Consider the following 24,611-nt stretch of genomic DNA (forward strand, 5'->3'; position numbering starts at 1 on the left):
CCCCTGGAATTGTAAAGCACACATGGCAGAAATCCTGGAATTATACACTACATATGGCAGCACCCCTAGAATTATATAGCACACTTAGAAGCACCGCTGCAGTAACACAAACAAAAAATATATATTTTTTTTAATATTTGATCATTTTTGTTGTTTAATAAAGTTGCCCTTAGCAGTTAACTACAGCAGCCCCTTAATAGTCCCCCATAGTAATCCCAAATACTAGGTCCTCCATAGTAGTCCCTCACAGTAATCCCTCATAATGTCCCCCTTTGTAGGTTCCCCCCCAGATCAGGTACGTTTGGGGGGTTCGGTTCACTGGGAACAGAAGCCGCTTATCCCTAATTACTCAATTATTTCAATTGGATACAGAGAAAATGCAGCATTTATCTGTTGCAGAATTTATGCCATACAAATAACAAAATGTGAAATCTGGGGATTTCCCAAAAAAGTGTGTTTAATAAATATGCCCTCGAGACACTTTACTGGTAAAAAAAAAAAAAAAATATTTACAAACTGACTACATTATGAAACCAGGACACAGCAACAGCAGATTGTGTGCACACCAAACAAGATTTTTCAATTGCCAAGACACACCATCCCCACGGGGGGGGGGGGGGGGGGGGACCACATGGGCCCCCACAGTAATAGTAAACAAATCCATTTGTCCCATATGAAAAAAAAAAAAAAAACAATAACACTGGTCCCCACAGGTAACAAATATAAAATACTTTGGCCCTCACATGTAAACAACAGATCAGTGAATAACAGTTGAACTAGTGGCAGGATTGCCTACCCTCCCGGATTGGCCGGGAGGGTCCCGGAAATCGGGTCCTCCTCCCGGCCCCCGGAAAGGTGGGCAATCCTCCCGGATTCTGCCTCATCCTCCCGGCCGCATAGTTTAATTACCGCGATTTGCGGTTATTCGCCAGGAGGGGCGGGGCTAAATACACAAATAGCGTAATTTAGTCCCGCCCCTCTGCGAGGCCCTAGAAATCGGGGGGAATTACAGTGCTGGGGGTGGGGCTTGATGACCTCTACATCAGGCCCCCGCCCCCACACGTGATGCTGACAGACTCAGCTTCTCCCGGAGAGGAGAATTTTAAAGTAGTCAAGTATGACAAGTGGGGGTGGCTGTAAACTGGTGTGGACATCTCTAGATCTGGTCACACACTTAAGAACAACTCAAGGCACACTAGTGAAATACTCCCCAGTGGTTAAAAAAACACTGGATTAATGGGACTGTGAATGAAGTTATACCTCAACATGACAGCTACACATAGGGCCTTATTCTTATTCCATCACTCTCCTGCATATTCACACGGGGGCGCGTTGTTTAGCAGATGTGCAGATGCTGGGTGCGAGTGAGCATGGCAAACTGCTTGTTCGCCATCCCGTTCACACCTAGCAGGGGGGGGGGGGGGCGGCAGTGACAGGCTGCGTCCAAGGGAACGGCCAGAGTTTCATGGGGGTTCCCATGAAAACGCTGTGCGTTCCCATATAAATGTTCTCATGACGTGGGTACTACCCGTCTGCTTCCCACACAGGGCACTCGCAGATGTAAGACACCAGAGAGGTGTCTTACATCTGTGTGCACCTTAGAAATCATTCGATCATCGTCGACCATCGACTGATTTCGCACTGGCACCCAAGGCTGCGAATGTGCCATTTGCAGCCGTGCGGGGGAACTCAGTAAATGAGGGGCTGCAACTCATTTTTTTTTGTACCCCCTCATCTTCTGTTTTAATTTATAAGCAAGCTTGGCTTCAAGATAAAGAGCAAACATGAATAGTCACAGCAGATGTGTCTACATATGCTGTACAAAAAAAAAAAAAAAAAATGTTTATTTGAATCATTTTAAAATAAATACTTATCTCTCCCAGTAAAATATGTTTACATACTGTAGTATAGATTTGTTACATGACCCTTCCACTGCTGTCCTTACTGACATGAAGACAGTTACATAAGAACTCACCAAACAGGACTCCTCTGTAGTCACGCTGCCATCTTGCATGGAAGCCCTTCTCAGGGCATTATACAAACAATGATCCTTCTCTCCTACTGGGACAGTTGTACTAAGCCTTGGACAGTGGTAAAGCATAGAGAGATAAACTACCAACTAATCAGCATATCACTTTCCAAGGCTTAATACATATGCCCTAGACACATGGGCCCTTATTCTGATCGGTGCGGATATATCCGCGTGCGTTCGGCCCGCCGATGTTTTGTGTCTGCGCATGTGCAGAGGCGTCTCTGCACATGTGCGAGCGGGGCGTACGGCCAAATCCCGCATGATATGTGAACACTCCGAACAGGGGGTGGAGAGGGGCGTGAAGGGCTATTTGGGCTCATTACCATATGCATACGCCCCGCGTTTCATGGGAGTTCCCATGAAAACGCTGGGCGTACATATGGTAATGCGGCCGTGACGCACGTGTAGGGGGCGGACATATGACATCGCTGGATGTCAGCTGCCCGCCCAGATCCCTGCTTTTGCACGGAAAAATGCCCGTGTGGTCTGAGGTTGCGGGAGCTGGTGGAGCACTCGGTCCTGCATTCGATGGTCTGCGACCATCGAATGATGGGGGAGGTTCCCTTAGATGGAGGAGGCGTATTCCGTGAAAAATACACGTGCGGTCCGTTCGGCCAGCTTCTTACCGCATACGGACGGAGTTGGCGATCCGTATGGAAGGCGGGGTTTTGCACGCACGGTCCTGGCCGCATAATCGGCTCTGGCCGCACCGATCAGAATAAGGGCCATGGAGACACCCTCACATCAGATCATGGTTCGCCTCAATCGATTCTCGCCTCCCCTCTTGCCCTATGCAGGGGGTTCCTGGGGCTTCCTCCCGTTTCCTGCCTCATAGAAACTCCCCCTTTCCTCAGCAGATCTCTGTACGCACCTATTTTTTATTAATTACATTCCTATCTTTACATGGATTTTTTTTCATTTGAATATTTCAATTGTCTTCTCTTGAAGTTGCTATAAAATGTTTAATTGCATGAAAATAAAGATTTCTAGATTCTATATATGCTGAATCAGTCCGCACACAGTTATCTGTAACAACTCTTTTCTACTGGGCACAGAACATTTTTGCACAGAACATTCTGTGCGAAATCACATCCTTGCAAGTCAACCTAACCCCGCCTTGCGAATGGTAGTATGCCGGCTCACCATTTGCAAGGCGCGTTCCGTCGCACTGGTTGCGAATGGAAGTTTTACATAAACATCCATTCGCAGCCTGCAGGGGAACACCCACATCATTCGATGGTCGGCGACCATCGAATGATGTGGAACGTGCACGCATATGTAATGGTGCTCTAAGACACCCTTACATATGCGTGCACATTCAGAAGGAAGTGGACGGACAGCTGACATCCAGTGATGTCACCTGCCCACCCCCGGCGCCCAAGTCACGGCCTCATTAGCATGAGAACGCCCAGTGTTCTGATGGGAACGCCCATAAAACACTGGGCGTTCACATATGTTAATGGGGACGCCCCTTCTCCACCCCCTGCCCACTGTCCTGGGTGCGTGCATACAGCAATCTCCCTGCGTATGCACATGCTCAGAAACACAACACCGGTCCCCATGTGAACGAACGGCCTTTGCGAACAGACCTGAATAAGGTCCTTTATCCTTTAAGTTCTGACCACTGGACATTGGGCCTTATTCAGATCTGATTGCAGTACAAATTTGTTTGGAAAATGGGCAAAACCATGTGCACTGCAGGTGGGGCAGATGCAACCTGTGCAAAGAGAGTTAGATTTGGGTGAGTTATTTTGTTTCTGTGCAGGGTAAATACTGGATGCATTATTTTACACTGCAATTTAGATTTCAGTTACAGCACACCCCACCCAAATTTAACTCTCTTTGCACAGGTTACATCTGCCCCACCTGTAGTGCTCATGGTTTTGCCCGCTTTCCAAACAAATTTGTACTGAGCTCAGATCTGAATAAGGGCCACAGTGTGCAGAACCTTTCTGTCTTTGCTATATCTTGTTCCCCAGGAAGATGTCCCCACCGAGCTGATTTTTCCAATTACCAAACTCACTTTATGTCACATTAGGCAAGTATAAACTATTTATAAATGACACCACTGAATAGTGTAATTATAGATCTCTTTGTCTGTTAATGTCTAATACACACCTGTGCACAGCGAAAAAGAAGTCTGTTATTTATACCTGCAATGTATTGGACCATTGACAACATAAATTAATAATCAGAGTTCATGTTTTGTTCATGACCATGAATTGATTGGTAGACAAGCACTTTATCTCTGGCTGGTACTGTAGATGATCTGCTGAGAGCACAATTTGTTATCTACTGTTGGAAGGTACTTATGAAATATCAGTCAATCGTTTTTTTTTTTACACAACAGTTCATATATTTTCCATCTTTCCTTTGGACTTTCTTCAAGGACAGTCAGTGTGGCTTATTTCTACCTTTGACCCAGAGTAAGATAGGTTTTTATTTTGTTCTTCAAGTTCCACACTGAGGTCAAGGTTAGAGAACGTGTTAAAGTGGATGTATACTGCACGCCTGAGCATTGTTGTTTGTTCACAGAAAAAGACAATCATACATTTCAGGGCTTGTTCATGTATTGCATCCTAGTCACATGTGGTGCCACATAAATGAACATGAGAAACGTTGTTGTAAAATGCATGTAGCCATAGGGATCAATGTCAATGTTAGCTCCGTCTCTGGTGTGTGACATCAGACATTGCTGGGCAGAAGAGGGAGAAGTTGTGTGGTGGGAGAAGAAGACGATGCAGGAAGAAGAGCTCCAGTGGCTCCAGCAAGAGGACAGAAGCCATCAGGTTCAAGAGAGAAGATGCCTGGCGCCAAATGTAGGAAGAAAATAAGAGGTGGCATCGTTGGTCAGTACAGGCCAGCAGCAGAAGGCAGATGCTGGAGACCATAGAGGCATACAGTGGTGGAAAGCAAAAGTGCCTATTGAAGCTCCCCACTGTAGTCCCTACCACCAGGGCCGGATTAACAATGGGCCTGATGGAGCTACAGCTCCAGGCCCAGTCTCCAAATAGGCCCATTTTGTAGCTGAGGGCCAGTGCTTTCCAACGAGCCCGGCCCGCGTTGCTAGCCCCCCGGGAACCAGAGATACCGTCAGGCAAACCTGGAACGTTTTCCCCATAGGATAACATGGGACCTGCTAATTCCGACGCCACCATGTTCCAACTGGTGCCAGTTCCCCCTCCGGCATCACAGAAGCTTGTGGTTGATTTCAAATAGCTTGGCCTTCAATCTGATACCAGGCTGTTCCATATGAGTTCATTGGTTCTAGAGATATTGCGGGTAAACCGCTTTTTTCATTTCTGAAATGTAATTTCATGGCTGTTCATGTTGTTTGAGGGCAGATTTCTCTGGAACCCAGTTTCACAGGACCAAAATCATTTGAAGCCCAAATGAAAATGGGTCAGTTGGTTCCGAAGATTCAAAGATTCAGCTGGTTGTTTAAAGGGGGGGGTCTCTCCCCCTCACACCAGAAAAAGCAGGGACTAGGCTGGTGTAAAAGGCCCGGGATTGTCCCTGCATGATCGTGGGACATATGATATTACCGGGTAATTCCCTGCATTTTCTGGTTTTAACCCCTTCCCGACACATGACGTATATATACGTCATGTGTCGGTTGCGGGGGAATCAAGCCAGCTCACGGAGTGAGCTGGCTTGAAAGAGAGCAGGTAATGGCTGTATATTACAGCCAGGCACCTGCTCTCACGGCCACGAGCGGCGAGTTCGCCGATCGTGGCCGTTTAACCCTTTAAGCACCGCGGGCAAAGCGCCCGCAGTGCTTAAATAGCTGATCGGAGGGGGGGCGCCCCCCTCCGGCGCCGATCGGGGCCCCCCGCGGCGAGATCGGAGGGTGCCGATCGGTTGCCATGGTAGCCAGGGGTCTAATGTAGACCCCTGTGCTGGCCGTGTCAGTATTCCTATTACATCCTGCCTGAGGCAGGATGTAATAGAAAGTGCTGAAAATCACTATGTTCAGCCATAGAGCTCTATGGCTGAACCTAGTACAGGCGATCGCGCCCCCTAGTGGTCAAGTACACTAGGGGGCCTTGTAGTAAAAGTAAAAAAAAAAAATAAGTTTAAAAATAAAAAAAAAATAAAAAAATATTAAAAGTTCAAATCACCCCCCTTTCCCCATTTCACAAATAAAAAAAAATAAAAAATAAAAAAAATAAACTTATTTGGTATCGCCGCGTTCCTAAAAGTCTGATCTATTAAAATATAACATTAGTTATCCCGCACGGTTAAAGGCGTAAACGGAAAATAATTCCCAACGCCAAAACTACGTTTTTTGGTCGCATCGCGTACCCAAAAAAAAATAACTAAAAGAGATCAGAAAGTCGCCCATATCCCATAATGGTATTAATTAAAAAGTACACTTCAGCCCGCAAAAAATGAGCCCTCACCCAGGTCCGTAGGTGGAAAAATAAAAAAGTTATAAGCCGCAGAACATGGCGACGCGACGCAAATTCGAAAAACCGTAAAAGTTGCTATTTTTTTTTTTAGTGGTAAAACATAACGAAAACTATATAAGTTTGGTATCACCAGAATCGTAACGACCCATAGAATAAAGATAACCCATCATTTTAAACGAACTATGAACTCCAAAAAAAGCGTAACCAGCGCAAAATTGTGGAATGGCGTTTTTTTTTTTTTTACCCCACATTGAATTATTTCCTGATTCCCCAGAATATTATACGGTATAGTAAACGGTACCATTACAAAGTACAACTTGTCCCGCAAAAAAAAAGCCCTCATGTGTCTATATAGCCGGAAAATTTAAAAAGTTACGCTTATTTGAACGCAAGAAGGAAAAAAAAAAAAAATTAACACAAAAGGCAATGTCGGGAAGGGGTTAAAGGAGTATTATTTCAAATAGCCGGGACCTGCAGTGCTCTGAATACAGCCGGGCAGCCCCCTGTTCTCTGCCCGGCTGTCAATGGCTGTGCTTTCTGCCCGGCGGCGGCTGTCCCCCAGTTACCGGAAGCATGTATTCCCCTTTGGTAATGAGCATGTAATCCCACATGGCAACGAGCATGGAACCCCTGGCAATGAGCATGTAGGTAAGCAGCACTTATGTAGCATAATTTTTAATAGGTATTATGGTGTTTGGCATAATACGTAATGGACATTATGGTGTGTGGCTTAACATTGTGGTGTAAATTTTTAATGCGCGGCTTTGGCGTGCAATGCCCCTGTTTATGGAGCTTATTGTGCATTATTGCTCAATCTGTTTGGTACAGTGTTTATTTTGTCTCAATCCATGTGTCCAAAATGTGAATTTTGCCTTAATTTGTGCGACATAACGTGAATTTTGACATATTCACAGTGTGCCATAGTGTGAATTTCTGCTCAGTCCATGTGAATTTTGGCTCATTCCATGTGGCATAATGTGTAAGAGGCAAGTACAGTATAAGGGGGTTGTGTTGCATGATTTGTATAAGGGGTATATGGTGTGGTAAACTTATGTGACCACATAAAAGGTGCTGAAATGTTGTCTACCAAGTTTCGGCTTTTAGTATTTTTTTTATGACTTTTTATGACTGGAGTGACTCCTCATCCCGCAAGTATCTTAGGACATCGGCATCCTGAGGGTGCACCTTTGGAGGGCACCCACCAATATATCTCCCTGCATTTTTCCTATGCCAGCCCCCTGCCTTTTCCAGGCATATATAAGTATTTACACAAATAGAGACACACCCATTTGCAGACCACCCAAACAGAACACTGGTCACACCCCCCACATTATTAGGTGCTGGCCACAACCCCTATCATTGCGCATAATAGGCCCTTTGAGACCTTAATCTGGCACTGCCTACCACCACTCAGATAGGCCCTCGGTGATGCCCCCCTGTGTTCTATCCCCCTTCCCTAGAACATCATGGATTGGGCATTAGGCCTGTGGGGACAGTCAGGCATTAGACCTGTGCTGCATTTCCTCGGGCCCCTTGGCCCAGGGCGTGGTAGCCAGGTACTAGGTCTAAGGGAAGGGGGATAGGGGGACCTGCAGGATTCATTGTGATGGACCCAGAACATGGTGCTGGTAGCTGTTCCTTCTCCAGGCGTGGGGTTAGTAGCAGCCCCCCCCCCCCCCCCATCCAACCAAATGTAACCAGGAGACGCTGCTGGTCAGTACCCCTTTGACCATAATGGGATGTATACCATAGTGATCATAATTTATGACATTTAGGCAAAGTCCTCTTGCTATATATAGATATATTTTGTGGTTTACAGTGTTGTTGACCAAAAAGACCCAGTTACGAAAAGAAGGACCAACTCCATCCATGTCCATGCTATAATAACCAGGGATAGTAACTTATAAACATACTTACATGTAATGACATAAACAAATTCTTCAGGGGAGAAACCAAATAGACAATAATTGAGTCAAGAAGAGGGAATGCTTATACTGTAGTGTAGTACATACACAGTCCCATATCTACTTCTCCACAACCTGACATTCCCAAAGAAGGTGACAAGAAGTTTCCTTGGGCAACCTACATCTACAACAATTGGAATCAGCCCAAGGCCCGATATTGGATAGGCTGTGTGGAGACTGAGTATAGTATGTTCTATAAAAAATGTAGCAGCGTTTTAAGGTGGCTGTCCCTATACATGTGATTTGATGTATCAAGCTTGAAAAAGTGATAGGGGGAGATTCTCTAAGAATCTCTGCCCCCCTTCGCCGCCCATCGCATTTATAATTATCGCATATGTTCTAACATATGCGATAATTATAGCAAAGGACAGCTCTTGCGTTAAGAGCTGTCCTTTGCGGTGAGAGTCGCCGGGTCCTAGCAGGTCCCAGCGGCTCCCCCCTCCATCACACACCCGGCGCTGCTGCTGCTGCGCCGGGCTCTCCTCCTCCCTGCACCCGGAAGAGGATCAGTGCAGGGAGGAGGTCACAGGTCCGGGCAGCACAGAGCTGTGCTGCCCGGACACAGGTGAGGGGGCGATGCAGGGCAGCGGGGGTCTGTGCGGGGCGGCGGGGGGGGGCGGCGCGGGGCGGCGGTGGGATGCGGTAGAAGCCCATTGGCTTCTATGGGGCATCACCAGATTTTTCTGGCGATGCCCCCCGCCGCGTTAACCCGGCGGGGGATGCTTACAGCATCCCAAAATGCGGTAAAAACCCCGATAACGGGGTTTTTACCGCATTTCTTGCTTAGAGAATCTCCCCCATAATATGGAGAGTGATAAGCAACCAGCCATTCAGCTCCTACTGTACCTGCCTTGTTGCAAGCTGGGTTTAAAAAGTGACAGGTAGGAGCTTATTGGCTGGTTGTTTATCACTCTCTATTTTATCACTTTTATCACAGTGAAGTCACTCCATTAAGGATCAAAATGACTTGCCATTAAAAGCTTCCAGTTCAATATATTCTATTTTGTTTTGACAATTTCTTAGACGGGTGCCAGATGACTCACCGACAGTCAGGATTCCGACAGTCATTACCCCGATGTCGGAATCCCGACTGCTCCCTTGGATTCCGAGGTCGGGCTAATGACTGTTGGAATCCCGACTGTCGGTGTGTTATACCACACCCGTCGAGACATGTAGATTGTTCCTATGCTTACAATTAAAACTTCTCAGATGTTATTTCTCAGACGTTATTTCTTTATATTCTCAAGAAAAACAGATTATACAAAAAAAAGTTTCCAGTTCAGGGAATCCTCTATTGTCCCATTTCTATTGCTTTTTTTTGACCATTACACTAATTATACTGTATATAACCATAATAACCTCTTCTAATTTATAGATATCCTCTAAACACAGCCAAAATAACAATCTTTGACTCTCTTGAACATCATCAAGTAAAGACGGCAAAGCTACAAATCCCAATGGACCCAAGCTGCATTATTGCTGCATGTATGCGACCAATGTACCAAGAGAAGACAACACACTGATATTCCCCCAGTGTACGCCAAAGTCATCTACAGTATACACAGTTCTGTGGAAGGTCATTTTCTAAGGATGAAATTAAAATAAGAACTACGAGGGTAAATAAAAGCTGTAGACTTAATAACATATTAGTGCTGTAGCCTTCTCTTGCATGGTAGAGGAGCAGGCCAAGCTGGACTATTTCGGTGCGGGGCTGGACCATTTTGGTGTGGGATAATTTTGGTGTGGTGATGGACTGGAGGAACATGTAGTAAGGTGGCACCAGTGTGTTCCTAACAGCCCCCTGAGCCATTGGAACAACTGGAGGAGCCTAGAACCAACCCATTCCTACCAGCAGGACTTAACGAATTGATCATAACTGCTCTGTCTGTACACTGCCTCAGTCTGTGATGAAATGCGTTAGTCATTGGCACAGTTCTGCAACTGCTGTGCACCTCTGTGGGGGGTCCCAAGGCCGGCGGTCAGAGTGTCTGTGTGTTCTGAGACAGTTAATTCTGCCCCTGCTCCAGAGTGTCATTGTTGCATCAGCCTGAGGCAGAACTCCCAGAGACAATGCAGATGCCTGTCTCTGGGTTCCAAGCCCGGAAGGGGCATCTGCTTGTACAGCAACACCTATGTGTGTAGGACCCATTACTTTCTCCCATGAACCAACAAAGTGTCTCCTATTATTTTCTCATTTCTACAAAGAGTGGCTTTATTAAAACCTACTTCAATGCTATATTGTAGTATGGGTCTGTGCGGTTATGTCGCCACTGTCACTGTGTTACTTAACACTGCCGCTTCACACACATTCCACTGTAGTTCTGTTGTGCGCTGACCGGCAAGTTACAATTCTAATTCATGACCTTTTGCCTACATTCTCTGTGTTCTGGGGTCTTACCATGGCAGAAAGGATCATAAGTGAGCTTGCCAGTTGGCACTGCCAATGTCCTAGCACTGTGTTGCAAAAGGGAAAGGCGGTTACATTCTAATTCAGGCACAGATGGTTACACCTAGCAGGCTTCTAAGTTAGAATGTATCCCTGTGAACATTACATCAGCTGAACAAGGGCCAATGTAGGGCCCCAGGCTTCATGTAGGTCCTGGAAGATAGCCCCAAACCAGAAATTGGGTGGATTTGATTGTACACACTATGGGGGTTATTTTGGTTGAGTCCACCAAACCCAGCCTTGCAAATGGTTAGCTGGTGCCACCCATTCGCAAGGGCGATTCACATGCCGGGGTTTGTGAATGGATGTTACACAGTAACATCCACTCACAGAGCAGTGGGAACCTCCCACATCTTTCGATGGTCGCCAACCATCGAAAGATGTGAAAGATGTACACATATAAAAGTGACTTTCAACTCACTTACATATGCGTGCGCGCCGGGAAGGAAATGGGCGGGCAGCTGACATCCGGGGATGTTAGCTGCCCGCCCCCAGCACCCACATCATGGCCTCATTAGCATCAGAACAACCATGAAACGCTGGGCGTTCCCATATGCTAATGGGGATGCCCACTGCTCCACGCCCCTTTCTGCCCCCGCCCGCTGTCCTGTGTGCGTGCACCCGGCAAACAGTCTGCACATGTGCAGAAATACGCATGTGCACAGCGCCACCATCGTTCCCTGTGCGAACGCATTCTGGTTGCAAAGCGACCAAAATAAGGCCCTATATCAGGGGTTCTCAAATTCAATCCCAAAGTTCATGTTTTCGTGATCACCCGGCAGGTGCACAGGTGCATTCATTACTCACTGACACATTTTAAAAGATCCACAGGTGGAGCTAATTATTTCACTTGTGATTCTAAGAGGAGACCTGCAAAACATGCACTGTGGGGGGTCCTGAGGACCGAGTTTGAGAAACTATGTACTATGATGGTCCTTTTGATCTGTCAGCTGCCTATGTACAAGTTTAAGATCAGCCTACCATATACGATATATATATATTTATATATTCAAGGATATAAAAGTAGTATAAAAGCTGCATTTTATTAGTTTATATGCAATTACTAAAAGAAGTGCACTCACGCAAAAGCAATGCTTAGTGCTTGTTAGTCCTTTAGCAACAAAGAAACATATTGTATTTGTGAGTTAATCCCATGAATGGGAACTGTCAATCATTTAAATCCAAAAGATTATTAGTTTGATAGTCTGCGCTCATTTTTCTCACCATGAAGTTTGATATAAGGAAAAAAGGTACTTGTTTCGTAGCACGGCGCCCATCGCATCGCATACCATAAGGCATACGATGGTATGCGATGTTAGCCGATGTTATACAATTTTAAATTGTATACCATTGAATTGTATGTCATTGTATGGCATATACAATAGTATACGATTTTAAATTGTATAAGCACCCTAATGGGTGTTTTCAATGTTAAATGTGACCCCTATAAGATAAATAATTGTATAAGCACCGTAATAGGTGCTTACAATATTAAAAGCACCCCCACGCAGTTGCGCACGCAGGGGGGGGGTTTCCGAGTACCCAGAAACCCCCCCAGGAGTCTAAGGACCCTATGCTGAGAGTTGAGGGTCCCCTCTTTCCATGAGTACAAGAATTTTTAAAATCGGACCTTGGGAACCGGAGATATCTGACTTCAAAGCACTGGACCCCATCCAAGCCTGTTAATTGCTCTTCCCAGTCAGATATTTCAGGTTCTGTCTGACATAGAGTTTTTATGAGGGTATATTCCAAAAGCTGAGACTCCCCCCCTTTGAAGGACACTAGAACCTTGTCTCTACTGTTCCCAGAACCAGAGATATCAGCCTTCCAGCAGCTGGTTACTGCTCCAGTTCCACACACCTGGTATGTAGTTATATATACTCGTTGGCAGATTGCTCTGCCTCCTCTACTCTGATCCCCTAGCCCCCAGTACCATTTTGTAGGTGGGATTCTCTAGTTTTTAATTCCATTAAAATCTAAAAAATCTATTTCCGGGAACTGGAGATAGACATCAAAGCATATACTGGGTCACCTAAGTGTCCATCTCTGTGCTTTGCTCCGCCCCTCTGGAAACCCCCTTCTGAAAATCCTGCGTTTGCCCCTGCACGCCACCCGTACTATCAACAGCAACCCAAAGCGTGGCGAGGGGTGGCGGTATGCGTCCTCCGACCTTTTCATACCCCCACTATCCACGTCAGTGTGAAATTGATTTTATATAGTGTGGCAAGTGCAGCGAGCCACCGAGCCCGAAGCGTGGCGAGCACAACAAGCCCCGCGAGGGGCCACGGAATACTTGTGAAGTAATGCGCGTCCCCTCGCGGGGCGCGCTGCGCGCGCCACGCTTCGGGCTCGGTGGCTCGCTGCGCTCGCCACACTATATAACATCAGCTCCACGCCGACATGGATAGTGGGGTTCTGAAAAGGTCGGAGAACGCGTACTCGCTGCACTCGCCACGCTTCGGGTTGGCGTTGATAGTGGCGGTGGCGTGGGGGTGCATTTAACATTGTAAGCACCTATTAAGGTGCTTATACAATTAAAATCGTATAGGGGGACTGTTTAACTTTGAAAAAACCCATTAGGGTGCTTATTCAATTTGAAATCGCATCGCATTGCATTGTATGCCATTGTATGCCATATACAATGGTATACAATTTTAATTTGAATACAATGTCATACCATATGACTGAATATCGTGGGCGCCGTACTAGGAAACAAGTGCCGGAAAAAATATCACACAACTTTAAAATATAAATTTTTCAAATGTACATAAACTTCTATATACCTGGCAGCGCGGACAGTGTAATGGTTAGGCAACTACTTTGATGGTCTCCTCTCCAGAAGAAGCCTGGAGAGAAGACTCTCTGCAGCTGTTTCAGGAGGCGCGTCTTGCTCCCATTAAGTCCCACCCCTTTAAGGCCCACCCATGCTCCGGTAATTGCTGGTGGTATTAAACAACGCGATTGCATAATTTTAGCCCCAACCCCTCCCCGAACAGCCGTGAATGCCGGTATTTCACTGGCAGAGGCAGGGGGTAAGGGGGGCTAATGTGGGAGGCTTGCCCAACCTTCCGGAGGGTAGGTAAGTATGTGGTTAGCATTACTGCCTCACAGCGCTGAGGCCATGCGTTCGATTCCCACCATGGCCCTAACTGTGCAGAGTTTGTATATTTTCCCCGTACTTGCATGGCTTTCCTCCGGGTACTCCGGTTTCCTCCCACAATCCAAAAATATACTGGTAGGCTAATTGACTTCCACAAAATTAACCCTAGAATGTCTGTGTGTGCGTGTAAATGTGGTAGGGAATAAAGAATGTAAGCTCCTCTATGGCAGGGACTGATGTGAATGTTCAAATATTCTCTGTAAAGCGCTGCGGAATATGTGTGCGCTATACAAGAAACTGGTAATAAATAATATTTATTTTCCATAATAAACTGCAGAATGCAACAATATTTGAATATATATTTTTTATATATAAAACTTCTTGTAACCGGTTACAATAATATCTATTCACTATATCGGTATCATAGTGTAGAAGGGGTAGATGTATGAAGCAGTGATACGGGAGGAGAGGTGATCCTCATCATCTGCATCAGCCGGTAATATATATATATCCACACAAACGTTGAATTTAAACAACAAACGGTACTTATGTAGTATCTGGGCTGCCGATTTTTTGATTGTATGCCTTAAGTTAAGGCATACAATCAGATGCGATGCGATGCGATATCGCATCGCATACGATGCGATGCGATGCGATGCGATGACCCGATTTTTCCATAGGATTCAATGTTAAAATGGACTGAGTCCATTTTAACATGGAATTCAATGGGAAAAAGGGGTCCTTTTCATACCCCTACTATCCAAGTGGGCATGGAGTTGGATATAAACCTGTGGCGAGCGTAGCGAGCCACCGAGCCCGAAGCGTGGCGAGCGAAGCGAGCCCCGCGAGGGGACGGTATTCTGCGTCCCCTCGCGGGGCTCGCTACGCTCGCCACGCTTCGGGCTCGGTGGCTCGCTACGCTCGCCACAGGTTTATATCCAACTCCATGCCCACTTGGATAGTAGGGGTATGAAAAGGACCCCTTTTTCCCATTGAATTCCATGTTAAAATGGACTCAGTCCATTTTAACATTGAATCCTATGGAAAAATCGGGTCCATCGCATCGCATCGCATCGCATCGCATGCGATATGGTCGGGTGCGATGCGATGGACCCGATTTCAAAATCGTCAGCCCAGTTACTACATAAGTACCATTGATAGCAGTATAACAGTTCCCTTTATAAGAAAGTTACTGTAGTAGTTGTTTGTTGGGTACTTATGTAGTAACTGGGCTGCCGATTTTGAAATCGGGTCCATCGCATCGCATCGCACCCGACCATATCGCATGCGATGCGATGCGATGCGATGCGATGCGATGCGATGCGATGCGATGGACCCGATTTTTCCATAGGATTCAATGTTAAAATGGACTGAGTCCATTTTAACATGGAATTCAATGGGAAAAAGGGGTCCTTTTCATACCCCTACTATCCAAGTGGGCATGGAGTTGGATATAAACCTGTGGCGAGCGTAGCGAGCCACCGAGCCCGAAGCGTGGCGAGCGTAGCGAGCCCCGCGAGGGGACGCAGAATACCGTCCCCTCGCGGGGCTCGCTTCGCTCGCCACGCTTCGGGCTCGGTGGCTCGCTACGCTCGCCACAGGTTTATATCCAACTCCATGCCCACTTGGATAGTAGGGGTATGAAAAGGACCCCTTTTTCCCATTGAATTCCATGTTAAAATGGACTCAGTCCATTTTAACATTGAATCCTATGGAAAAATCGGGTCATCGCATCGCATCGCATCGCATCGTATGCGATGCGATGCGATGCGATATCGCATCGCATCGCATCTGATTGTATGCCTTAACTTAAGGCATACAATCAAAAAATCGGCAGCCCAGATACTACATAAGTACCCTATCAATTATTTGGGAACTCTCTCACTGTTGGCTACTTAAATACCAGTATGGGCTCCAAGTGGTGTTAGTCGGAAACAATATTTTATTGTGCATATGTATGTATTTTATAGTTTTGAATTCATTGTGTATTTACTGTATTAAATAATTATTAAGTAATAATAATAACAAAGATCAACACAGTGCGCTCTCTTTTATTTTGTTATATTTTGTATTGCCACAAAGACTTATTAGTCTTTGTTTGGGAGCAGCACTTAAGCGGTGGATTTGAGTTATATACATATATTTAATTTTTCCTTTGTATATATACCAAAATTGCGCCGGATTTACCCATCTGGGTATTTGTTTGTTCGAGGTGATAAAGTGCCTGGTTCTTTATGACCGGCCAATCAGCTCCTGACTGTTAAGTTACAGACTGGGTTTAAAAAGGGACAGTTAGGGTTTCCGTACGCATGCAAGGGGATTCGGCCTGGCAGCATTTACCTCTTCACAAGGCGGCGGACATATACAGCCTAGCGAACAGGTGTGAATTAGGCCCATTTTGTGTAATCGCCGATATTTTCGCCGACAGGGACTTGGTGGGGGCTGCATGGGTGAGTGCATACACACTTGCTGATGCTGGCTGGGAGGGAGTGACGATGAGGAATGTAGTCATTATCAATGCGCAGGAGCATTATGTTGGGAGGTATAGATTTCTTTGCTGCAACAACAAGTCCTTGTGTGTAATACATTATCACTATCACTATCAGCTATAGGGCCAGATTCTCTAAGCTTCAAAAGTGATAAAATTGAGAGTGATAAACAACCAGCCAATCAGCTCCTGCCTGACATTTTTCAAACACAGTCTGTGACATGGCAGGTCGTAGGTGATTGGCTGGCTGTTTATCGCTCTCCATTTTATCACTTTTGAAGCTTAGTGCATCTGGCCCATGATGAGAATAGGACCCTTAACTAAAGTATGAAAGTCCCTTACATGGCAGTGCTCAGTGGTACCCGGCACCTGCACCTTTACTTGGTGTAATCTGGGACTAAGTAAAAACTGGACCGGGACAAGACCCCGGAACGCCGGACCAGACATCAAACTCTGCATTCCGGAGCTTATAGTGTCTGGTCCGAGGGGTGTCTCATCCGGGGGTGTCTTGTCCGGGGGGATGCCTGTGATTGCTCACACCAGGGACATGGGGAAGGGGAGATTACAGCCTCCCTGTGTGGTCTGGAACGTTCCAGTTTTTATTACACCCCCGAACTGTGCAGTGAGGCTGTATTCTCCCCCCTCTCCTCTCCCAGGTGACAGGTGTCAGAGCAGCCCCATCAGATGGAGCACCCCCGGACAGGACACCCACGGACCGGATACTACAAGCTCCGGAATGCAGAGTTTGATGTCCAGCCCGGCATTCCGGTGTGTTATCCGAGTCCGGATTTTACTAATTCTTCTAATTCCAGAAAAAAAAAAAGTAAGAACATGAATAAAACAATCGTCTGCACATGTCTGGATACTACTGTAAATCTTGCAGCAACTAGTAACTTTAGAGGAGTACCGGCACCTTTTTTTTTTATAGGATACTTAGATAAAAAAAACCAGAGGTAACATAACATAGATAGTGTGGTTGACACTGCACCTTTAAGAGGTGTCACCTAGCTCCATCCTAACCCAGACACAGCATCAGAACAGGCGGGGACTCTGACAAGGCCTGGCAGGCTGTCAAAACATCTAACAATAAAGATCTGGGGAGAAGCCAGGCTTCCTATCCCAGGGATAGCTGATCAGTCAGAGCTCGGCGGAGGAGACGGCAGAGGCAGCAGGGGTAAGGATTCCGGGCAGGCTCCAAAATATCTACTGAACTGTGAGCAAATCAGAACAGATCACTTATATGCCAGGCTGCTGACAAATGGTTATTTTCCTTACTGCTGCTGTGGTGCACTTCCCCTTAGTCATTGCTAATGCAATAGTTTGGCTTTGACAGTGACTTTTGTAGACCTGTAGCTCAAAGGCTGGAAGCTTGCACTGCGCTGTCTGCATAATGCTTTATTTGAAGTTGTGAAAAAGTGATTTGTTTGTGGATAGGAAGAATCTGTGTTGGTTTAGACTGGGAATGATTGGTGTGTGTAGTTCTCCCTGACAGGTTACCTTATTATTATTATTATTATTATTATTATTATTATTATTATTATATTTATTTATAAGGTGGTCCAAGAATTCAGTAGCCTCTAACAATGGGAAGTATGACATAAGTACAGAATAACGCAGACGGCACTTTGAACACTTTTGTTGTACTTTGAGCACTACTCGCTGCACAGAAATTGCCTCATCTACACTGATGAGCCCAAATCAGGGTTGGAATAGTTTGTAAGTTGGATTTAGTACTGGGTCTATAAGGGGGATACGGTCATATTGTCTAAAACAACTAGGTCGACAACACTAGGTCGACATAGGCATGTCGACCTTTTGACTGTCGACCTTGCCCATGTCGACCTAATGCTTGTGTCAAACTAAAGCCATGTCGACCTTGACCCATGTCAACTTTTGCCCATGACGACCTAGTGTTGTCGACCCAATGGTTGTTGACCTAGTTGTTTTAGACCAAATGATCCACACCCCTATAAAGAAGATTTAGTTTTCACAGAACAGATTGTGGATTAGAATTGATGATGTATAACAAGTCAAAATTATTTTCTAAACAGAACAACCAAGTGGATTAAAGCTGGGTACACATAGACAATGTCATCTGATTTGTCTGATCATACTGACATACCCAGCACATCGTATAATGCAGTGGTTCTCAAACTCAGTCCTCAGAACCCCACACAGGTCATGTTTTCTAGGTCACCTGGCAGGAGCACTGTGTCACCAACAGGGCCAGGGCCACCCATAGGCACCTTTAAGGCCCCCTTAAGGTGCCCATACACGTTACAATTATTGTATACAATATTGTATACAATATCGAATCTCATCGCTTCTCAGTTTTGCGATGAGATGAGATCTAGTACAAAAAGTATGTGCTGCACATACTTTTTGTACTAGATCTCATCTCATCGCAAAACCGAGAATCGATGAGATGTGATATTGTATACAATATTGTATACAATAATTGTAACGTGTATGGGCACCTTTACACTTGTCAACTTATTGTCTCAACAAATTGAACCTGATTGACTCGAGATTTATCCTATGTGCAGGAGGTTCAATCTCTTCCAATCTCTTGGTTATACTCAATGGCACAGGATTGTGGATTGTGTCCAGGCACATCAGATTTTGTCAGACGGCACATCAGATCTCGTCAGATAAATTGACTCAAATTGGATGAAATCTCACAAAATCTCACAAGTGTAAGGGGCCCTTTAGGCATTTGCCTCCGGCCACTGGAGGGCAGTACTGAGCAGAAGTAGCAGCAAAGCTCCCGCAGAGGAGGGGTGTGGTACAGGGGTCCGACAGTCGGGATCCCGACAGTCATTAGCCCAATATCGGGATCTCGACTGGCCGGACCCAGACAGCATGGTGAGCGCAAGTAAGCCCCTTGCGGGTTTGCTACGCTTGCCACCTATTCTATTCTCCCTCTATGGGGGTTCTGGACCCCCACGAGGGAAAATAGCCGACGGCCGCTGGGATCCCGACGTCTGGTAAATGCATGTTGGGATCCCGACTGTCGGGACCCCGTCCGGCACCCCGAAGGAGAGCAGGAAGAAGCAGCTGGGTGCAGGTGAGTGAGCGTACAACATGGCATCTGTGCAGTGGTGGCTCCTGCCTTTAGACTTAAGTGGGGCTGCAATGTCTGCCCTTCTGCTTCATGGAGCCTGGTGAGAGGAGGTTTCCAGCATGTCAGAGACACAAACAGCCAGCACCAGAGCTCCTGAGGGGGGTGCCCACGGGGGGATGCACCGGAGTTCTGGTACTGTCTGTCTGTGTGTCTGGTGTTGTGATTTTAACTATAGCAGGAGCCGCCACTGCATTTGAGTGTTGGCTGGTTGTTTATCACTCTCCATTTTATCACTTTTTGAAGCTTGATAAATCTGTCCTTCTGTAGACAGGCCATTCCATGTCATTCCATGCAAGTCTTATGCTGTGTACACACGGGGGCGATAGGAGCTGAAATCGCTGGGAATATGGTCGCTGAGCGACCATATTGACAGTGATTGGAGTGTGCACCAGCGATAAATCGCTCCCGTTTTCAGCCCCTGAATGGTCGCTGGTCGGAGGAACATGCTCCTCCGACCAGCGACATCCCCTGCCACTTCACCCAGCAGTGTTTAAATTTTCATCTGCGACCATCTCTGGTCACAGATGAAAACGGGACACGGGGCAATATGATTGCTGAGCAATATATTGCTAGCAATATATTGCCAGCAATATATTGCCAGCGATCATATTGCCCCGTGTGTACGCACCTTGAAGCCCCGTACACACGGGGGGAGATATATTGCTCAGCAATATATTGCTAGCAATATATTGCTGAGCAATATATTGCCCAGTGTCTCCTTTGCATCAGCGACCAGAGATGGTCGCTGATGAAAAGGAACCTCTGCTGGCAGTGCCGCAGAGGTAATTAGCTGGTCGCAGGAGCTTGCGATTAGAAAGGGGCTGAAAACGGGAGCACGCACCCGGCAATTTTATCGCCGGGGCACACTCCCAATCACTGGCAATATGGTCGCCAGCGACCATATTTCCAGCAATTTCAGCACCTATCGCCCCCATGTGTACGCACCATAAAGAGACTGTATATTTTTTTTAAATGAAATCCTATGAGAAAAAGCAATAATTTAAGTTGTCAACCTTTTTTGGAAACTTAAACATACCCAGCTACAGATATTTGTTTATAGTGTCATGGGACATTTCACTAGTTCCCTTATTAATATTAATATTATATTAAAGTGACACACACAGGACTGACCAAACTCTTTGTATAATTAGTGACGCGCACCAATAGAAACTGTCATACGAATATCAATAATAGGGGAAGGCTGGACAGCGGGGATCACTGTGTGAGGATTCAGTATCCTTTTTAACCACACTGTCTGTGTCTTACATGTTTTGTTTCAGTCTATATTTCGCAACATTTTATTAGCTATTCCAATTAAAAGTTACTTTTTAAAAAATACTCCTTTTTTCTCTGAAGTGCACCACCAAAGCGACATCCTTTCTTTCCTAATAAAAATTGTCATGTATTGGACATTTAATTGAATGGCCCAGTAAATTACTGTCACTAGATTCCTCTCTGTATTGTATATTGGTCCTCCCTAGGATGCTTTCTTTGAGGTGTAGTGATAGCTGCTATTGTCTCATATAATGGTCACTAGGTTGCTCCCTCTATTGTATGTGGGTCACTAAGGTGTTATTTTTTATATGACAGTCTCTGAATGATTTCTGTATTGTAAAGCGCTCTCAGAAATTTTGTTTGTATTGCATATGGGTCACTAGAATGTTCTCTGTGTTGTAAATGTTACTAGGATGCCCTCTGTATTGTATATTAGTTACTAGGATGCTCTCTGTGTTGTTTGTTAGTCACTAGGATATTAACTTATTTTAAATGGTATTGAGACTTCCTTTGGATTATACATCAGGAAAAATATGTTCTCTATGTTATATATGTCACTAGGATGCTCTCTGTATTATGTTTGTGTCACCAGAAGTACGTATATCTGTATTGTACATCAGTCACTGGGATTTTCTCTGTGTTGTATGGTGGTCAGAATTCTCTTTGTATTGCATAGCAGTAAATAATATGCTTTCTGAATTGTATATTCGTCTTTGGACTGCTCTGTGTATTATTTGATGGTATATGTAGTGCTCTCTATATTGTGTGGTGGTTTATGTTATGTCTTTGGAATTCTCTTTGTATTGCATATCAGTACTCTCTGTATTGTATACTGGTGGCCTCTTGAATGCTTTCTGTATTTTATATTGATTTCCGAGATTATTCCTGTATTGCAGAAATGCCCAAAAGGTCGATTACGACTGTTTGACCGCTGAAATGTGACCAGTTGACCACAATCTGAAGCAGTCAGCCCATCAGTAGCCCATCAGTAGCCAGTAAGCATTAGGCTAATTCTTATTGGCTCACTGCAGCAATCGCAGATATCTGAAGCTCTGAAGGCTGTTACTATGACAGCTGTTATTATGACAGCAATAGCAAATAGGAATCAGGCTGATTTTTATTGTGTTACATATGATGCAGCTGGAGAGCCAGGTTGATAGGGGGAAAGGGTAACAGGACATCTAGGGTCAGCACTGCCAATGCTGGGAGCAAAACAGGCAGGCATAGTGGTAACATACAGTATGTAGATACCTTATGTAAAAAAAAAGAAAGAAAGTAGTTTTAATGAGTCAGTGTTTCTGCAAGAAAGGCAATAAAATACCAAAGATTAGCAGAGGACACAGCGCACAGCACATCTGCCCATGTTCATAAGTGGTGGCACTGTAGATTTCACAAGCATTATATATTTATTTATGAAAGGAAAAAGGTCACACATTAATGAGGAACAGCCACCTACGTACACCAGGCAGCCATTTTGTTGGTGGGACCACTACTCTTGGGTAATGTGGTTAAAGCAGAATGCATACCTCCCAACATGACCCTCTTCAGGAGGGACACAATGCTCTGTTTCCAGACTACCCTCTTAATTTATGATTACTTTATACTGTTTTGAACAGGTTAAGTGATAAGAAAGGTGATTTAACACAGATGAAGGCAATCATTCATTTATACCCCTTTCACACCAGCCTGAATTCCCTGGTTGGCCCATGAACAACCTGCGACTAGCGCTGGTGTGCAAGGTTCCCGGTACAAATTCCCGGGAACATTTACTGGGAATTCAACCCTGCTAGATAGCAGGGTTTCTCCCGGGTCCAGTCCAGGAAACAGGCCATTGTGAAAGGTACTTACCCGGCATCCTGGATTGCTTCTATCTGGGCAGCGGGGTCTGGGGTAGGGACTTTGGGGATCTGGCAGCGGTGGCTGGGCCCTTGTAGAGCTGTTTGCCGGGCAGCAGGGTGGAAAGCTACCAGCCACCATTGCCGGATCCCCACAGTCCGGACCCTGCCACCTGATGCCCGGACCCTGCCACCCGCTGCCCGGGCCCCGCTGCCCCCTCACACCATAAAATGCAGGGACTAGGCGATGTGAAAGGAGCCAAACCAGGAATGTCCCTGCATAATCCAGGGACAATATTCCCGGGTAAGTCCCTGCATTTTCTGGTGTGTATAGAGGGAAGTCCAGAAACAGAGCATTGCATCCCTCCTGGAGAGGGTCATGTTGGGGGGTATGAGAATATCTGTGGATATTTCACCTATAAATGTTTATGGTTGTATTTTCCTACAATATTACTGTGCTTAGAACAACTCCTGTGACTTTGATGTATTAAAACTGAACACAAAGTGCGGCAGACGGTGTAATGCTAGGTAATTAATAGCAATAGGGGCAGATCCTACAGTAATAGCTGGAGTCTGTTGAATGCTGCGTATGTGAGGTGTATCAGCCTGTAACGCAATGTAAACATACAGTACTGTTTATTCAGCAGCTCTCACTCACCTTCCACCTGTGTCACAGTGTTGACTGAGATGTAGCAGTGCAAGCTTTCACTCACAGTAGTAAGCAGTATTGTTATAATAATAATCTGAGGCTTATTGTTGGAGAAAGGCAGGTTCCCGATCAGCTTCTGAGGGGACCAGTGACCGCTCCAGAGGTGGGGCTGCAGCACAGTCCAAAATTCAAATAGGGACCCACACCAAGTACCAGTGAGTCAGTTTGGAATGGCAGTTGGTGGCAATTGGTGTGGCTCCCCTATTTAAATTTAAACTGTTGTGCAGAGTATCCTCTGGATCCTCTCAGAGTATCCTCTTGCAGTGTTGCTGAGGGGGTCAAAAACGAGTATTTTCCACCCAAACCTCCCCACGGAAGGCAGTGTTGCAAGACCTCCATTATTTGGCCAAGTCTCCAGTTTGTGAGCTCTGTTCAGCTCTCGACAGCTCTGCTTGCCAATAATAGCAAGTCTAATATGGTATGGGTAAAAAACGGACTGGACTTCAGAACGCCGAACCGGACAGGCCCCATTCATCAATATATGTCATTCTGGAGCTTGTAGTGTCCGGTCCGGGGGGGGTGCATTGCCGGGGGCGCCCCGTCTGGTGGGGCTGTTCTGACACCTGTCACCAGGAGAGAAGAAGGGGAGAATACAGCCTCCCTGCATGGTCCGGGGGTGTAATAAAAACCAGACGGGTCCAGACCACATGGTCTGGACCGTTCTCCATGTCCCTGGTGAAAGCTATCACAGGGAGCCCCCCCGGGCCTCAACCCCTACATTCTGGGGTCTTGTTCGGGTCAACCTAAGGTATATCTTTTTCAGGCATCAACCTATGGAATGTTGACCAATAGTGGTCGACCTATTGACTGTCGACCCATACCTGGAAAACACCTGTCTTATGTTCTTAGTTGAGAAGCCGGCGATGACTTGTGCCCAATGTAAAAATCATTTGCTGGTGAGTCAGTTACGATGGGTTTGGAACATATTCGCACACAGCCATACACATCCATTCGCACAGCGACCGCAATGACTCAAGGAAGATTTCTCTGCCTGGCTCCCCCATTTCTTATCCTCTGATATCTCCACTACCATCCAGGGTGACTTCAATATTGATATTGACAGTCCACCATCTTTGCATGTTCCAAACTCCTCTCTCGGCTTCTCCCACTGGTCCGACTCCTCTACTAACGAAGAAGACCACTGCCTTGACCTTGTTTTCACCAGGCTATGCTCAGTCTCTGATTTTACTAACACTCCCTGTCCCTCTCTCTGATCACAATCTCAT

At 45.9% G+C, this 24,611-nt stretch overlaps 1 protein-coding gene across 1 annotated transcript in view; it reads left to right on the forward strand.

Annotated features, from left to right (window-relative positions):
* Window positions 1–17,469: 17,469 nt before the first annotated feature.
* The window catches only part of FAXDC2 (fatty acid hydroxylase domain containing 2), a 44,857-nt gene continuing 37,715 nt past the window's right edge, over window positions 17,470–24,611 (forward strand). Inside the window, exon 1 of the mRNA XM_083181722.1 lies at window positions 17,470–17,616. The gene's annotated coding sequence lies outside the window, so the exon portion shown is untranslated. The remainder of the gene's footprint in view (window positions 17,617–24,611) is intronic.

This window comes from Crinia signifera, chromosome 4, assembly GCF_055691185.1.
Source record: "Crinia signifera chromosome 4, ASM5569118v1, whole genome shotgun sequence".
Taxonomy (NCBI): Eukaryota; Metazoa; Chordata; class Amphibia; order Anura; family Myobatrachidae; genus Crinia; species Crinia signifera.